At 36.9% G+C, this 19,093-nt stretch overlaps 1 pseudogene; it reads left to right on the forward strand.

The window, feature by feature from the left end:
- Positions 1-11,985: 11,985 nt before the first annotated feature.
- LOC138148943 (baculoviral IAP repeat-containing protein 5 pseudogene) lies at positions 11,986-14,219 on the forward strand (annotated as a pseudogene).
- The last annotated feature ends 4,874 nt before the right edge of the window (positions 14,220-19,093 follow it).

The raw sequence follows: 19,093 nt of genomic DNA on the forward strand, positions 1-19,093 counted from the left end.
CTCCCCTTTTTGAGAAGGCAAGCAATTTGCCAAAAGTTATACATGTGTTGTTATACAAAACAAGTTATTACAAGCAAGTCATTCTATGAAAGAAAACACAAACATACAAAAACAAGAAAAATAAAGTAAAGAAAAAGTATCTTTGATCTGCTTTCAGACTCTATCAGTTCTTTCTCTGGAGACAGATAGCACCTTTCATAATAAGTCCTACAGAATTGTTTTGGATCATTGTATTACTGCCTCGTTCTGCTCATTTCACTTTAGATCAGTTTATGTGAGTCCACATATTTTTCTGAGAGCATCCTGCTCATCAACTTGTTCAGCCATTCTCCAATTGATGAACATCCCCTCAATGTCCAATACTTTGCCACCACTAAAAAAGCTTCTATACGTCTTTTTCTTACACATAGGTCCTTTTTCCTTTTCTTTTCTAAAAATATATCTTTGGGACACATACTTAGTAGGGATATCGTTTGGTCAAAGAGTATGCATAATTTTATAATCCTTTGGGCATAGTTCCAAATTCCTCTCCAGAATGGTTGAATCAGTTTACAATCTCATCAATAGTACTTTAATGTTTTAATTTTCTCACATCCCCTCCAAAATTTTGTCATGTTCCTTTTCTGTCATAATAGTCAATTTGATAAATGTGAAGTAGTAGCTCGGAGTGGTTTTAATTTGCATTTCTTTCATCAATAGTGAATTAGGATATTTTTTATATGACTATAGATAGCTTTGATTACTTTGTCTGAAAACTGCATATTCATATCCTTTGACAATTTATCAATTTGGGAATGACTCTTTTTTGTTTATTTGTTTAGGTTATATATTTGTAGTCACGTAAAAACTATCCATGATAGTCATGTTGTGAAAGAAAACATAGACAAGAAGAAACTCAAGAAAAATTTAAAAAGTAAAAAGGAAGTGTGCTTCAATCTATATTCAGACACCATTAGTTCTTTCTCTGTGGATGGATAGCATTTTGCATCCCAAGTCCTTAATAGGTAAATCATTAACAGCAGATCATCTTATAATATTGCTGTTATTTTGTACCTAGTACATTTCATTTTGTATAAACCCATGCAATTCTTTTAGCTTTTCTGAGAGCATCCTGCTCATAATTTCGTATAGTTCAAATACTATTCCACTATAATTACATACTACAACTTGTTAAATCATTCCCCAATTGATGGGCATCCACTCAATTTCTAATTCTTTAGTTCCAGAAAAGAGCAGCTATAAGTATTTTTGTACATATAACTCCTTTTCCTTTTGTTTTTCATCTCTTTTGGGATACAGACCTTGTATGACATTTCTAGATCAAAAAGTAGAATTATTTTTAGCCCTTTGGGCATAGTTCCAAATTGCTCCATAAAATGGCTTAATCAGTTCATAACACTGACAACAGTACATTAATGTCGCATTTTTTCCCACATCCCCTCCAACACTTGTCATTTACCTTTTCTGTCCTATTAGCCAATTTAATACGTATGAGGTAGTACCTCAAAATTGTTTTGATTTGCATTTCTCTGAACAATAGTGAGTTGGAATATTGTTTCATATGGCTATAGATAGCTTTAATTACTTTATCTGAAAACTGATTCTATCTTTTGATCATTTATCAATTGGGGAATGGCTTTTATTTTTATAAATTTGACATAGTTCTTATGTTAGAGAAATGAGGACTTTCTCAGAGAAATTTGCTTCAGTTTTTTTGGTAACAATTGCTATTGCTAACTGTATTTCTTTCCATCCTATTCACACTGCTTTTTAAATTCTATTCTCTGTCTCTTTTTACTTTGTCCATCCTCAAAAGTCTTTTGCTTCTAACTACCCCTTCCCCCAGTCTGCCTCCCCTTCAATCACACCCCCCTTCTCTTATCCCCTTTCCCTCCTCCTATATTCCTGTAGGGCAAGATAGATTTGTATACCCCATTACCTATTTATCTTACTTCACAGTTGCATTAAAAACAATTTTTAACATTTCCTCTCACACCACTAAATTTTGTTTTATATATGTATATATATATGTGTGTGTGTGTATACATATACATATGCATAAACATAAAAATACACACATATACATAGAACTATATATGTATATACACACATATATTCCTTCTAAATACCCTAACAATGAGAAAGATCTTATGAGTTACAAATATCATCTTTCCACATAGGAATGTAAACAGTTCAACTTCAGTAAGTGTGCTATGTTTTCTTTTTCCTGCTTATCTTTTCATGCTTCTTTTCGGTCTTGTACTTGAAAGTCAAATTTTCTATTCAGCTCTTGTCTTTTCTCAAGAATGCGTGAAATTGGGGGTGGAGCCAAGATAGCAGAAGGAAAACAGGAATTCATCTGAGCTCTCCCACAAATTCCTTCAAATACCTTTAAAAAGTGAATCTGAATGAATTTTCAAGTGGCAGAATCCACTAAGAGATGAAGTGTAGAAGATTTCCAGCCCAGGACAACCTGGAAGGTGACAGGGAAGGATTTATTTCCCTGGGCTGGGAGAGGAGCACAGTCTAGAGTACAGGCTACACCAGCACAGACTTGACCAGAGTGGAGCCAGACTAGACCCCAGTGGCCTGAATCCCTGGTGGTAGTGTTGATTCCCAGACCTCTCAGTGCAGGAGGGGGAGATCTGTCAGAAATTGGTGAAACAGAAGAGCAGTCTTGCATAGGACCTACAGCAGTGGCAGCAGCTGCTCCTGGAGCTATCAGCCCACAGACTAAACAATTGAAAGTCATCTATTTGAATTTCCAGAAGCCAAGATGGCAGAGTAAACAGCAAGTGCCCTCACCCTCCCTTGTTGATCATAAAAAAGCCAGAAAATATTACCCCGGGAAAAATCCTGGAATAGTTGAACCTGCAGAAAGGATATGGCAGTCTTTTAACTCAGGAGGCTAGGGGGATAAACAGGAAAGGTCCCTCTTGTTGTGGATGAAGGGAACCGATATGGCATGGGAGGCATCCCAGCAAGTCAGCAGCAAGCCCCACCTCAGCAGACCAGAGGGAGATCCTGAGCCCCATGGAGTTGGAGCTGGCAGGTGCCAACACAAGGATCTCAGGCATGCCTTTGCACATAGCCAGGGGAATCAGCAGACATCAGAGTAAATGGGCATCCACCAGTGACTGACCCTACCTGTGCACTAGTACAACCCTGGGGAGGAGGAAAGCTCTAGTGGCCAGATCACCCCTCCTGAATACCTCATGCTACAAGCTTCAGTGTAACCCTGGGGAAAGGTAGAACGACTTCACCGGATCTTGGCACACACCAGCTGGTTCCAGTTCAGCACCAGGTAAGCTATAGCAATGTAAAGCTTCCAGCCTCCAGAACCAGAAGCCAGAGTACACAAAGCCAGTAACCAGACCCCTAGCTCCCACCACAAGAAGTGTGGAACAGAGCCCCCTATGCCCCAGAAGCATAGTTCCACTTTAAAAACCAGGGAAAAGGCAATCACAGTGACCAAGAAGCAAATTTGAAAAGCAAAGATCATAGCTTCTTACTATGGGGACAGGGAAGATCAAAGTATGAGTTCAGAAGAGGACAGCATTGACACTATACCCACATCTGAAACTTTAAAAGGGATTGTGAACTGGTCTCAAGCCCAAAAAGCATTTTTGAAAGATCTCAAGAAGGATTTTAAAAGTCAAATTAGAGAGATAGAAGAAAAATTGATCAATTGTTTTAAAAATACAATAGACAAAATGGAAAAAATATCGCTGAAGAAAACACCTCCTTAAAAAGCAAAATTGGTCAAATGGAAAAGAAGGTACAAAAGCTAACTGAAGAAAACAATTTTTTTTAATTAGAAATGGGCAGGTAAAAGCTAATGACTCTATCAAGCATCAAAAATCAGTCAAACAAAATCTAAAGAATGAAAAAAATAGAAGAAAATATAAAATATCTCTTTGAAAAAACAACTAACCAAGGAAATTGATCCAGAAGAGATAATCTAAGGATTATTGGTCTACAGAAAAGCCATAATAAAAAAGAAAGAAAAAGAGCCTGGACACTATCTTCCAATACATCATCAAGGAAAACTGTCCTGAGGTCCTAGAACCAGAGGGTAAAATAGTCATCAAAAGAATCCACTGATCATCTCCTGAAAGAGATTCCAAATTGAAAATGCCAAGGAATATTGTATTCAAATTCTAGAATTATCAGGTCAAGGAAAAAATACTGCAAGTAGTCAAAAATAAGCAATTCAAATATCTCAGAACTACAGTCAGGATAACACAGGACCTTTCAGTTTCTATATTGAAAAATGAGAGGGAAGGGCTAAACAAGTTATGGTATATGAATATAATGGAATACTCTTGTGCCATAAGAAACGAGGAGCAGATGGACTTCATATTTACCTGGAGAGGCTTATATGAACTGATGGTGAGTGAGAAGAACAGAACCTGGAGAAATTTGTACACAATTACAGACACATCATATGTGTGACCACCAGCTTTGATAGACTGAACTCTTCTCAGCAATGCAGGGCTATAAGTCAACTCCAAAAGACTCATGATGGAGAGAGATGTCTACATTCAGAGAAAGAGCTAGAAAGAAAAGAGATTGAATGCAGATTGAAGCAAATTACATGCACTCTTTTTTTTTCTTGTTTGGTTTTGTTTCCTCTTTCCCATTTTTTATTCCATCCAATACAATCCTTCTTTATAGCCTGACTAACATCTAATGTGAAAGTATATGCAGATCCTATACTTGATTGTATGCCACAATGGTGGTGGGGGGCGGGGAGGTGAGGTAGGAAAAGAAAATTTGAAACTCAAAGAACTGTGGAACTGAATCTTGTAAACTAAAAGTTAACGAACAAATTAATAAAGACTAAAAAATAAAAAAAAGATGAGAGTAATTGGAATACAATATTCCCTAAAGCAAAAGAGCTTGGACCACAATCAAGGATCAACAACCCAGCAAAACTGAGCAAAATCTTTCAGGCAAGGAGATGACATTCAATAAAATAAGGGACTTCCAGACCTTCCTGATGAAAAGGTCAAAGCTCAATGGAAAATTTGATCTTCAAATATAAGACTCAAGAGAGACATAAAAAGGTAAACAAGGGAAAAAAACTGTTATTCAACAAGAGCAAACTTTTTATATCCCTATGTGGGAGGACAATACTTATAAATTTGGAGAATTGTATTTTTATTACTACATTTAAAAGGGATATACATAGAGAGAGTAAATGGGTATAAATTAACCCATGTGATGATAAAAACTTAATTAAGGGGTGCAACGGGATTATAATGGGAGAAGAGGAATGTAGGAGGCAGAAAAGGTTAAAGTATATCAGATGAATATGCACAAAACATATTATAGTGGAGGGAAAGAAGACATAGTGTAATGGTAATGGGATTTGAAGATCTTCCATGCCCCTTGTGTTGACAGGCTAGCGGGTGCTTGGCACTTTGTTTCAAGCTCATAATTTTGTCAAGTATTGGGACCCGGAGTTTGTGAGTCCCCCAGGTGGATGAACCAGCTGATGTGGCAGGAGGGGGTGGGGCAGGGAGGAGCTGGAGCTGAGTAGGGGCCAGGCTAGAGCCAGTGTGGTGACCAAAACTGGTGGTGGCAGCAGCGGAGATACAAGCAGCAGAAGAAGTGGCACAAACTTCTTCTGAGAGCCAGCTAGAACTTCTGCTGAGGGCTTCTGCTTAGAACTGCTGGGTATGGAAACTGCTGGGAGCAAGCAGTGTATAGGCTGAGCAGATATCACGAGTAATGAGAGAAGGATTTTTGCTTGAGGGAGCCTGTTTTGTTTTAAAGCCCTCAGCTTGGGAATGTAGATGCTCAGTTCATTAACCATGTGTGCCAACTTAGTGGCTACTATAATGACTTTGACTTTTTGGTTTTGGGACTTGGCTTTCTGATAATTTATTAAATGATTTGGCTCTGTCCCCCATGTGGAGAGCCTGTTACATTTTGTGATTCACAACTATACCAGTATATTTATGGTCACCATAGGGTTTTGAATATTACATTGTTGTTACAGATGGGGATGAGCATTGTTTGAACTTTACTCTCATTAGATTTGGTTCAAGGAGGAAATAACATATTCAGTTAAGTATATAAATCTAACTTGTCCTAGAGCCATAGGAGGGGAAAGAGAAAAGAAAAGGGAGGGGGCTGAAAGAAGGGACGGAAGATTGAAGGAGACAGTGGTCAAAAGCAAAATTTTTGAGGAAGAAAATGGAAAAACAAAAGCATAAATGTGGGGGGTAGGATGGAGAGATATACAGAGAGAGTAATCATGATTTTTAATGTGAATGGTATGAACTCTCCCATAAAAAAGAAAAGGAGAGCAAAATGGATTAAAAACCTGTAAAGCCAAGCACAAGCAGCTTTTCAGAGGACGATTGCTGTGAACAGCTTTCAAGGTCCTGATTACATAGTATAGCAACTTCTCTATTTATTCAATAACAAATCAGAGCAAAACATTCATAGAAAATCAAGGTACAGCATTCACAATGTAACAACTTATCACAGAAAATCAAAATACAGTATTCACCATGTCACAACACAACAACTTATCACTAAAATGACCACATACTTTTCACCAAAGTGGTCACATAATTTTCAAAAAAGTACACTCATTTAGTAGCTGAATCATTCAATCATTCTTCACAAAATACAGAAGTCAAAGTTCTCCACCCATGGAGTGCTATTGTTACAACTTCAACAATCACTACTCAGTACCCTCTTAAGGGGTAGTGGAAAGTACAAAAGCCATCCACCCTTAGATCACAAGTAAATGATAATTTCACCAGTCACTACTCAGACAATTTCATCAGTCACTACTCAGTATCCACGCAGAAGTCTTTTTGTCTTGACTCAGGGCAGACTTTCAGCTTCCATGGTTCCTCTTCCATGGTCCCAGGTCCTGCCTGAATCTAACCAACTGCCACCTGAGTTCAAAAGCAAACAGCTCCCAGTTCCTTGTCTAGCTCCCTGTGCAGTTCTTGCTACACATTGGAGCTCACAGTGTCCAGTCTATCTCAAATCCTTCACAGTCTCTGTTCCTTGGAAGACAAGGTTTAACAAAGCCACAAGAACATTCATGCATGTTAACAAATCCACAACAATATTCATACAAAGTATTGGCACCACAATCATGCTTGCTCAGTATTTGGTAGCTCCAGCTGGCCCTTGGAAGTCCTCAGCAGCTCTGGCTGGGCCTTGGAAATCCTCAATAGCCTCAGCAGCTCTGGATGACTCTTATAAATCCACAGCTCCATAAGCTCCATTCTCAAAACCAAAATAACTTAATCCAGCCTCCTCGTGGCTTGCTCCAAGAAATTCTGTCTCAGTTCCCAATTCTCATTCCTCTTCTCAGTTCTTCTGAAATCTCAGTTCAGTCCTTAGTCCAGCAGCAGCTGCCCTGCCTCCACGATGCTTATCCCAAGAAGTTCTGACTGTCCAGCTTGTGCTCTTCCTTATATACAGCATCAGCTTCTCCCTGTTCAGCCCTTTCCTGTTACATAAGCAACAGGGGTTCATATCTTTTGTTTCTGTAACAGAGGTTTAATTTGAAACTAGGTGCTAAGTACCTCTCAGCTTGGCAATAAAAAGGGATCTTCAAATTTCATTACTATTACAAAGCCATAATCTTAAACTATGTTGTTTGCAAGAAACACATTTGAAATGGGGGGGGGGGTGAGGGGAAGGGGCAACACATACACAGGTTAAAGGTAAAGGACTGGAGTAGAATATATCAAGCTTCAACTGAAGTAAAAAAGAAAGCAGGGATAGCAATCCTAATCTCAGACAAAGCAAAAGCAAAAATAGATCTAATCAAAAGAGATAAAGATGGAAACAATATCCTCCTAAAAGGCACCATGAAAATGAAGTAATATCATTACTTTCAAGGTAAAATGGCCACATAGTTCTGGTATAGCATCCAAATTCTTAGAAGAGAAGTTAAGGGAGTTACAGGAAGAAATAGACAGCAAAAGTATACTAGTGGGGAAACTCAGCCTCCCCCTCTCTGAATTTATTACTCCAACTTCAAAATAAACAAGAAAGAAGTTGAGGAGGTGAATAGTATTGTACAAAAGGTAGATATGGTAGACTCTGGGGAAAACTGAATGAGGACAGAAAGGAACATACATTTTTCTCAGCAGTACATGGCACCTACACAAAAATTGACCATGTACTAGGGTATAAAAATCTCAATCCAGTGCAGAAAGGCAGACATATTAAATGTATCCTTTTCAGATCATGAGGCAGTAAAACTTATATGTAATAAAGAGCCATGGAGAGATAGTTAAAATTAATTGGAAACTAAATAATCTAATCCTAAAGAATGAGTGAGTGAAACAAATCATAGAAACAACCAATAACTTCATTCAAGAGAATAACAATAATGAAACAACATACCAAAACTTACGGGATGCAGCAAAAGCAGTTCTTAGGGAAAGTTTTATATCTTTAAATGCTTCATGAATAAAACAGAGGAAAAGAGATCAATTAATTGGGCTTGCAACTTAAAAAGCTAGAAAAAGAACAAATAAAAAATCCCCAATTAAATACCAAATTAGATATACTGAAAACCAAATGAGATTAACAAAATTGAAATTAAGAAAACTACTGAACTAATAAATATAATAATAACTAAATAAAAGTAATAAAACTTTCAATTTAACTAGTACTAACATAAGAATTAGAATAAAAGAAGGTAAAATGTTTTACTTATTATTTGCAACAGAAATGAAGTCTTGTTTTTAAATGGAATTATTCATGTCAAGATTTTGAAAATGAAATGTCACGCTCTGTCTACCACAACAAAATGACACAAATTCAACTGGCTCTCTTGCCCAATAATAATACTAGTTTTGAATGCCAATGCTTTCTTAATTATGGATTTCATATAATCATACCATTCTTAAATGTAGTACAGGATTGCCTTGGGAGAAATAAAATTGTAAATTTTAAAACACTAAAACAAATATGAGTGGGGGTGGCTAGGTGGCACAGTGAATAGAGCACTGGCCCTGGAATCAGAAGGACCTGAGTTCAAATTTGGCCTCAGACACTTAACACAAAAACTAGCCTTGTGACCTTGGGCAAGTCACTTAACCCCAAATTGCCCTCTAAAAAAAAGGGAAAAAAAACAAATATGAGTTGTTATTATTTGTTCTATAGTACCTATAGTTGGATAGCTACATATGCAAATTCATCTTGAAATAGATATTCTTCCTCAGCAAATATTCACTTATACTAGTGACAATGGAGAATAATTAAGAAATTATTTGTTTTATATGTTTACTTCCTCATAGGAGAAAGAAATAGATGGGGGAAAGACTGATTCAATAAAAGAGCAAACTGATAAAAAAACATTTATTAAAAAATGTTCTTCTTATTTGAAATGTTCATAACATATAGGATAGGAATTTTGTAATGGGAGCATGCAAATTTTACAATCAGATTCCTTAATCCACATACCAAATGTGTTAGCTATATTTCATTGATGTTGAAATATAATCAAAACTGCCTAAAAAGTGTCCAGCACAGTAAAGGATGAAGAAGGTTGTGTTCTGAACTTTTTCTTGATGTTTGAGTTCATCTTAAAATTTAGAAGGTACTTGTAAGATTGTGTACTTATTTCTCCCTAACCCCACATGATTAATAGCAATTAGAATAAGCTAATTTTGAAATGTATTATTTCTCTATTTCATTTGTATCCTTTTCTATGGCTGTTTTCTCAGTATGTTCAAGTGGAATTCAAATGTAAAGGAATATGGATTCAGATTCCCAGTCTATTATTTAATAGCTATGTAACCTGTCTAGACCTCAGGTTCCTCATTCATAAAATGATATCACCCCATTCCAGCTAAAAAATTTATTCTCTCATATCTAACAATACAGTATCAATATTGAGCATTGTCTTGTATTTTTATTATCCTCTGAAATGTGAAATCCTAGAGTATGTTTCTTTGAATGTTATCAGCTTATTAAAAATAATAAGTTTTTTTGTTGTATGAGTAATATAATGTAATGAAAAGAATGTTGCTAAGTACTCTCTGGGTGAGTCAAGATGACAGGGATTAACCTGCATTATCCCAAATTCTCCTCTAAACAACTTTAAATAACACCTCTAAATGAATTCTGGAGCTGCAGACACTTGCCCACCCCCCAAAAAGGGGGTGTCTCAAATAGGGGGTCTCTCAAATATATAGAGAACTGAGTCAAATTTATAAGGATGCAAGTCATCTTCCAAATAATAAGTTGTCAAATGATATAAATAGTCTGCTTTCAGACTAAGTAATCAGAGCAATCTATAGTCATATGAAAAAATGCTGTAAATCACCACTGATTATAGAAATGTAAATGAAAATTACTCTGAGAGGCTACTTAACAACCATCAGATTTGTTTTATACAACAGAAATGGAAAATCACAAATATTACAGCATTGTAGGCAAAATGAAACACTAATACATTGCTAGTAGAGTTTTGAACTGATTCAACCACTCTGAAGAACACTTTGGAAAAATGTCCAAAGGGCTATAAAACCACACATACCCTCTGACCCAGCAATACTACTACTAGGTCTGCATTGCAAAGAGATAAAAACAAAATAGGAAAAAGATCTTTATGTAAAAAAATATTTGTAGCGGTTCTTTTAGAGGTGGTTGGAAATTGAGGGGATGCCACTCTATTGTGGAATGGCTGAGAAATTTGTGGTACGTGATTGGAATGGCATACTATTGTCCTAAAGAAATGATTAGCAGGATGCTCTCAGCCAAATCTGGGAAGACTTATGTGAACTGATGCAAAGTGACATGAGCAGAACTAGGAGAACATTGTACACAGTAACAGCAATATTATACATATGATCAACTGTGAATGGCAACCATTTTCAGCAACACAATGATCTAAAAAAATTCCAAAAGACATAATGAAAAATGTTATATACCTCCCAAGAAAGAACTAACAGAACCTAAATGCAGATTGAAGCATACTTTTCAAATACTTTATTTTTCTCTGTATTTTTGGTCTTTGTTTTCTGTTAGAATATAAGTAATATGGACTTATGTTTTTTAATGACCACACCTTCAAACTGCTGTCAAACTGATTGCCTTCTCAATGCGGGGGAAAGGAAGGAGAGAATTTGGAACTTATTTTTAAAAAATGAATGTTAATTATTGTTACTACATGCAATTGGGGGGGGAGTAAAATATTAAGTAAATGTATTTAAAAAGAATAAAAACACTGGACTTGAGTCAGAAGACATTAGATTTCAAGCTCTCTAGTTATAATTAAAGCAGATCACTTTGACAAGTTAGTCTCTCAGTATCATTTTCTTCATTTGGAAAATTAATATGAGGATATTTTCAATAACTGTGCCAAAATTTGATTTCAAATATATCCTTGGAATATTAAGGAAAAATCTGAAACATCAGATTTTCAGAGATTCAGCCACTACTCTATGAAATTCCTTCTCATGACAACTTCCCTCTTTACTAGAACACTGATCTCTTGCTACAGGTAGATAAAAACAAGTATTGCAACAGGAGAAGAGACTTGGATGAAAGACACATGCATATACCCTGTCTTCTGAGGGCTTTTCTTCATCTCTCATTCTATAAAGAAACACAAGAAGCACAGTATAAAGAGAACAAAGGCAGAGATATGCCTGAACTCCCCCCTCCTCAACCTCTCTAAATCTCTTCAAATGATGACTCTAAACAAATTCTAGAGTGGCAGAACCCACAAAAATGATGGAGTGAAACAATTTTCCACCTCAAGACAACTTAAAGGTTGGCAAGAAAGGCCTGTTGCACCAGGGTAAGAGAAAAGCACAGTCCAGTGCAGGCCACAGCAGTCTAGATTGAGCCCCAATAAATCAGAAGCAGGTCTCATGGGGACTAAATCAGTGGTAGCAGTGTGGTTTCAAGAAACTCAGCCTATAGATGCCAAAGACAACTTAAGAGAGTCAGCAGGAAGTCTGCTGCACCTGTATGAAAGTGGAGCACAGTCCAATCCAGTCCAGGCTTCACCAGTACAGACCAGACCCCCATAAACCAGGAGCAAACCTTGGGTGCCACTGAATCAGCAACAACAGCAACTACTTCTGGAGCTCTTAGCCCACAGATAATACAGGAGTTGAACAACTACTCAGGAGATGACAGTGCTCTTGTTGCTGGTGCTGAGGACAGGATTCTGTTGTTTTGCCCATATTCAGATCTGGGTTGCATGCCTGGGTGGCAGTTCCAGGGCAAGGGGGAGGACTAGCACACCAAAGCATGTGACTACAGTAGAGCTAGGATCATCCTCACAGTTCCAGGGCATAAAAGAGTGTTTACAGTCACTCACCAACCACAACACAGGCCAGGAGAGTGGTAATTACCTCTCCTTAGATGATAAAACCTTGGAAGAACTGAAAACTTACCCATCCCTAGAAGTATATTTGAAAACAACTGCACAGAGCCCAGGTGCTCCTGGCATGCCTCGTGGTGGCTGAGTTTGAAACGGTCTGCATTCTCGGATGCAAAATGAGCACCCAGCTGCTACCCCCGATGTGGCAGCTCTACCAGGTTGATACCCACATCTCTACCTTCCAGAACTGGCCTTTCACGGAGGATTACACCTGCACCCCAGAGCAGATGGCTGAAGCTCTAATGGGTTCATCCATTGCCCAAGTGAGAACGAGCCTGATTTAGCCCAGTGCTTTTTCTATTTCAAGGAACTAGAGGGCTGGGAGCCAGATGATGATCCTATGTTGGAACATAAAAAGCACTCTTCTAGTTGTGCCTTAATCAGCATTAAGAAGAAGACTGAAGATTTAACACTGAGCGAATTCCTGAAACTGGACAAAGGAAGAGCCAAGAACAAGATTGTAAAGGAAACCTCCCGGAAAAGAACTGAATTTGAAGAGCATGCAAAGCAAGTATGGCATGACATTGAGCAACTGGCTACATTAGAATGACTCTTCTCTCTTTAATCTCTTATCCCACAGCTTAATCATTATTTCAGAGACATGTTCTCCAAATATCTCTGTGTGGAACTGCTTAATGATGCCTTACAACAGAAGAGAAATTTGGAAATTTGAAGTTAACATTTCATCAGCTATTTTTTGCTTCAAGATGGTGCCAGATACAATTTGATTCCATCTTGTCCAGTTAGTGTTTATGGTGTTGGTGACTTCTATCTTTTTTGAGCTATTTAAAAAAATTTGTACTTTTATATTGCTGCCCCCTGGCCTTGCCAGGTACTCAATAAAGACCTGGGTGAGAAGTAGAAGGGACTAACAGCACTGAATCCATTTTTATATTGGTATTCATGACTGACAAAACTTTCTCATAGCTAGTACTCTTATAGTTACCATTTGTTGTCCGACTTTCTATCTCTGGATCCTGGGATTTGAGGTTCTGTTTATGAATGAATTTACAATCACATGGTAAATACACAATTAGTTAATTAAGGATGTAGTATTTTTATACTTTATATAATAATACTTTGGATTTATATTGTACCATTTTTACATTGTACACAAAGCAATTTGAATATTTATTCATTTATCACCAATGACCTTTAGAAGGTACTGTTGCCTTTGTTTTATCCTATCAGGAATATGGATGCTTCCAACACAAGATCTGACTGAAATCACATCACTTAACAAAGCCTTTGAATGATGCCATGTATTTTATAAATTAGTAGTCTGGCTATTTGTAGCAATATCCATTTTTTTGTATTAGTACTAGTAAATAACATTTTATGATTAAACAATTCAAATATAGAGACATAATGCCTTTAAAAAAACAACACTTGTCCTCTTAATTGACGTTTGTAATTGAGTCTTTTTCAAATAGCTGCAGCATTGTAAAAAGTATGAAGAGTCTTGAAAAGAGACTCCTGTTTCCAGCATTGAAGTAAAACTGTTCTTCTGCTTTGCCTTTGTTTTTTAAAAGAAGCTAATTACAATGGGAAAGTTGCACAACCTCTACAAAATCAAATCTCTGTAATGCCAGACAAGCCTTTTCCAGGGTCTTGGCACACTGCTGTTCTTTTTCCCAGAAGAATTCTCAAAGTACATAATTCTTTTCATAGGAGTGTGTCTGTGGATGATGGTGGTTTTGGGTGGTATAGAATACTTGAAATGTGTCTAAGTGATGACTGCTTTATGTTACTGTTTCTATTACCTTTTCAGTAATGATTAAAACTAAGCAGGTTAGTATTCACCTGTCTTTCAAATGGAAAAAAAAAACTGCACAAAATCCCTGAAGTTTGGGACAGTGTACCCTCCATCCTGGGAGCAGAGCCCTACTTTAGCAAAGAGTTCAAAATCAGGCAATAGGTTGGGAAAATGAGTAAACAGGAGAAGAAAATTATGACCATAAAAAGTTACTATGGAGACAAGCATGATCAAAACACTTCAAAGAAGATAACAAAGTCAAAGTTCCTACATCCAAAGCCTCCAAGAAAAATATAAATTTTTCTCAGGCCATGGAAGAGCACAAAAATAATTTTGAAAATCAATTAAGAGAGGTAGAGGGGAAAAATGGGAGGAGAAATGAGAGTGATGCAAGAAAAGCATGAAAAACAAGTCAAAAGCTTGGTAAAGGAGACACACCAAAAAAAAATTATTAAGGAAAATAACACCTTAAAAAACAGACTGGGTCAATGGTAAAAGAGGTACAAAAAGCCAATTAGAAAAGAATGCCTTAAAAAGCAGAATTAGCCAAATGGGAAAAGAGGGACAAAATTTCACCAAAGGGGGGAAATCTCCTTAAAAAGTGGAATTGACCAAATGGAAAAGGAGATGAAAAAACTAACTGAAGAAAAAAATTCCCTAAAAATTAAACTTGAGCAAATGGAAGTGAATGACTTCATGAGAAATAGAGAAACAATAAAACAAAACCAAAAGAAAGAAAAAATATAAGATAATGTGAAATATTTCACTGGAAAAACTACTGACTTGGAAAATGACTCCAGGAGAGATCCTTTAAAAATTACTGGGCTACCTGAAAGCCATGATCAAAAATAGAGTCTAGACATCATCTTTTGAGAAAGTATCAAAGAAAACTGCCTTAATAATCTAGAACCAGAGGGTAAATGAGAAATTGAAAAAACATTTAAATATATACATATATATAATACATACTTAAATATATAAATACATATTTATATAATAAAATATATTTCATTATATAAATATATGAGATCTATTTATAATAATATTACGAATATTATTGGACAAAACCTGAATCCAATAATATAAATTGAACAGGCCCTAGAAGATTAGAACATTAGGAAAAACCTCATGATTAAGGTCATACTTGCTTGGGCTAATTCACTGAACTCAGTTTCAGGAGATGTGGCTTCTAGTCTGATTTTGCCACCTAATATTTTAAAACCTTAGTCAAGTTGTTTTTTTTTCCTGCCTGGTTCTCAATTTTCATATATACATATATATATATATATATATATATATGATGAAAGAATACAGAAATTTATGTTCTTTAAGGTCTCCAGGTAGTAAATAAAAACCATTTTATATCTCTTTATATATATACATGTATGTATGTGTATGCATGTATATGCATAGGTGTTTGTGTGTATGTGTGTGTATGTATGTGTGTTGTTTCACCTGGCTAGATTCTAATGTCCTTAATGAGATGATATTCTTTTTGAAGTACATATCTTCTTCTTCAGTAATTTCATTTTTGTGTGTGCATATTTTTGTGTGTAAGCCCTTCCTTGTTAGTTAAATTTTCTTCCTTTTATAAGACTGACTACTTTAGATGTCTGGGCACTGAGCCTACTTGGGCTTTATATTTTTCTTTTATGTTCATCCCAGATTCCATTTTTATGGTGGAGATTTACAAATATATTGTTAAACACTGAAAACTTAACTAAAGTTACTATATTTGTACATTACTAGAGAATTTCTTGTGGCTTTCAGAGTTCGTTTAACTCTTTAGAGCTAACCTATTACCCTTCTCCCTTATCTGAAACAGTAGCAGGAAATGCAATTTACACAAGATAGCATGACACTGGGTTTAACGAAATGTATTCTTCTAGCATTGGGGAATTTGCAGCCTTGAGGTCATATATAGCCTTCTACATCCTTGGTACAGCCTTTTGACTGAGTCCAATTTTTACAGAACAAATCCTTTTAGTAAGGGAATTTCTTCCATAAAGTTTGGATACAGTCAAAGGACCTCACATGAGAATCTAGGGGGCCACATGTTGCCTTCACACCACATGTTCCTGATCCCTGCTATAGACTTTCAAAGGCTATTTTAAGGGAGTGAAAGTGCTGGTTGGTCCTATGAAACCTGGAAATGCTTCAAGTAGAGTGGCAGCCAATAGACTTAGTCATTTGAGAATCATCCCAGCCAAGTCTGGAAATATCCATCACTATATAGTAGGCCACAAAGTGATGAATTTGGAGGACTACAATACCTGGTGAAAACTTATTAATAACATGAGTATACTACCATTTGCATCCATAAGGGGCATTTACATATTGACTTATATTCAATTCTAATCCTCAATATTTTTCTAAATCTTCCATTTTTTTCTTCCCCATCTACTACTGTACTCATGCTAGGAGACCTAAACATTAATTCTTCCTCAAATACCCTGAACACTCAATTCCTTAACAAGCTCCCAAGGGCTATTCCCCATACTCAACCACAGTCACACATAAAGACGATTAAACCTTTGATCTTGCCATTACCCACAAATGCACCACCTTTATATTCAAGAACTCTGAAATCCCTTATCTGACCATAATATTGACTTTTTTTTTACACCTTCCTCTACTTTTCCATGCAAAACCCTATCCCTTGCCTGTATATATTCCAGTGATCTGAAATCTCTTGACCTCTCAGTTTTCTTCCAGGTCAGCTCCCCTGTACTAGCCAGTCTCTTCTTTTCTCCTCATCTTGATTCCTTATTGAACCAATTCAATTTTATGTTGTCCTTCTCCCTTGAATTCCTAGGTGGCATATTTGTTGTACGTTATTTCAATTGTGTATGACTTTTTGTGATTCCATTTGCATTTTCTTGGCTCAGATACTCGAGTGGTTTTACTCGATGATGAGACAAAACTAAGTGACTTGTCCATATAGCAAATGTTCCATGTTAGATTTATACTCAGGAAGATGAGTCTTCCTGACTTCAGGCCCAGTACTCTATCCATTGTACCACTTAGCTGCCTAAAGACACTTTATAATATACCAGTTATGCCCAAGTAATGCCTCATCTTTGTATCACTCCCACTATTCACACAAATTGTTCTGACTTGATCCACTATAAATTCATGTTGCACAACCTCAGCAGGGCCCTGTCTGCTACATGGCAATCCTACTATACCCCTCTCATTAGTTTACTATCCTACTTACTGCAAAGCTCTTCCAAACTAGTTCATGCTTCCTCACGCCACCAATGACTTCTCCAGCTATCACTCAGATTCATTCTTCTGCTTTTTCCTCTTTCACCTTTGTCTCACATGATAAAGTGAACTTACTTCTTACCAAGGACTAAGCGATCTATTTTTTCAGGCAATCCCATTTCATTGCATTTCCCCCAAACAATTATTCCTTCTGTCATACTCTTTGACTTGTTTTGTATCTATCCCTCTATATTGGTTCATGTCTTACTGCCTAAAAGCAAGCCCATTTCTTCCCTACACTGAAAAAAATTCCTCACTTGATCCTTCCATCCCAACTAACTATCATGCTATATGTCTTCTGCCCTATGTAGCTAAACTCCTTAAAAGGACCATTTATGATAGATGCATCCACTTTCTCTCTTCTTAATCCATTTCACTCCGGCTTCTGACCTTATCATTCCACCAAAACTCTTTTCTCCAAAGTAATCAATGTCCTCTTAATTACCAAAGCCAATGGCCTATTCTCAGTGCTCATTCTCCTTGACGGCTCTGCAGCTTTTGATTTTGTTGATCTCTCTATACTCCATGATAATATCTTTTTGCTAGGATTCTTTCAGGATACCACTCACTATCGGTTCTCCTGTACCTATCTGACTATTCCTTCTCTGTCTCCTTTCCTGGATTCTCTTTGAGACCACAGCCTCTAAATGTGAGTCCCTTAGGGTTCTGTCTTGATCCTCTTCTCTTCCTCCTCTATATTACATAACTTCATGACCTTATCAGCTTCCATGGATGCAAATAACCATCTCTATGTTGATAATGCTTAAATCTAACTATCCTGCTCCAATCTCTCTGCTGATCTCCAATGTCCCATCCCTAAGTGTTTTTTTAAGACAGCTTGAATTGAATATCCAGTAGACATATTAAATTCAATATATCCAAAGCAGTATTCATTATCTGTGACCAAAATGCTCCCTGCTCCTACCTTTCCTTTTACTGTACAGGGTAAGAGCTATCTTCCAGTCCCTCAGACTGGAAATCTAAAAGTCATCCTAGTTTCATCCTATCTCTCATACCCTCCTATCCAACCTGTTGCCATGTCTGTCCATTTCACCTTGCAACATCTCTTGAATATGTCCTCTTCTGTCCTATGGCATTGCTACCAACCCTAATGTAAGTCTGCATCTGCTCAGATCTAGATTATTTCAATAGTCTGCTGGTGGATCTGCCTTTCTCAAATTTCTTCCACACTTCCATAGACCCTCCTTTCATCCACGAAAGTGATTTTCTTAAATCATAGTTATGACCATGTCAACCCCCACTCAAAAATCCAGTGATTTTCTATTGCCTCTTGTATCAAATATAAAATTTTCTGTTCAGCATTCAAGTCATCCATAACTTATTCCTTTTCTACCTTTCCAGGCTTCTTACACCCTTCCCTACTCTGTACTCTTGAATACAGTGACAATGGCTTCCTGGCTGTTCCAGGAACAAGACATGTCATATCTTGGCTCCAGGAATTTTCTCTGGATTACCCCCATTCTTGGAACACCATCCCTCAACTGCTGTGACTACTTATATCCCTTGTGTCCTTTAAGTTTCTACTAAAATCCCATCTTCCTTTAAGCTTTTTTCAACCCATAAATCCAGTGCTTTCCCTCAGTTAATTATTGTCTATAAATCCTATACACATCTCTCTCTCTCTCTCTCTCTCTCTCTCTCTCTCTCTCTCTCTCTCT

Source organism: Petaurus breviceps, unplaced genomic scaffold, assembly GCF_028583685.1.
Source record: "Petaurus breviceps papuanus isolate PSGF00001 unplaced genomic scaffold, PetGlider_PUasm1.0 90842, whole genome shotgun sequence".
Lineage (NCBI taxonomy): Eukaryota > Metazoa > Chordata > Mammalia > Diprotodontia > Petauridae > Petaurus > Petaurus breviceps.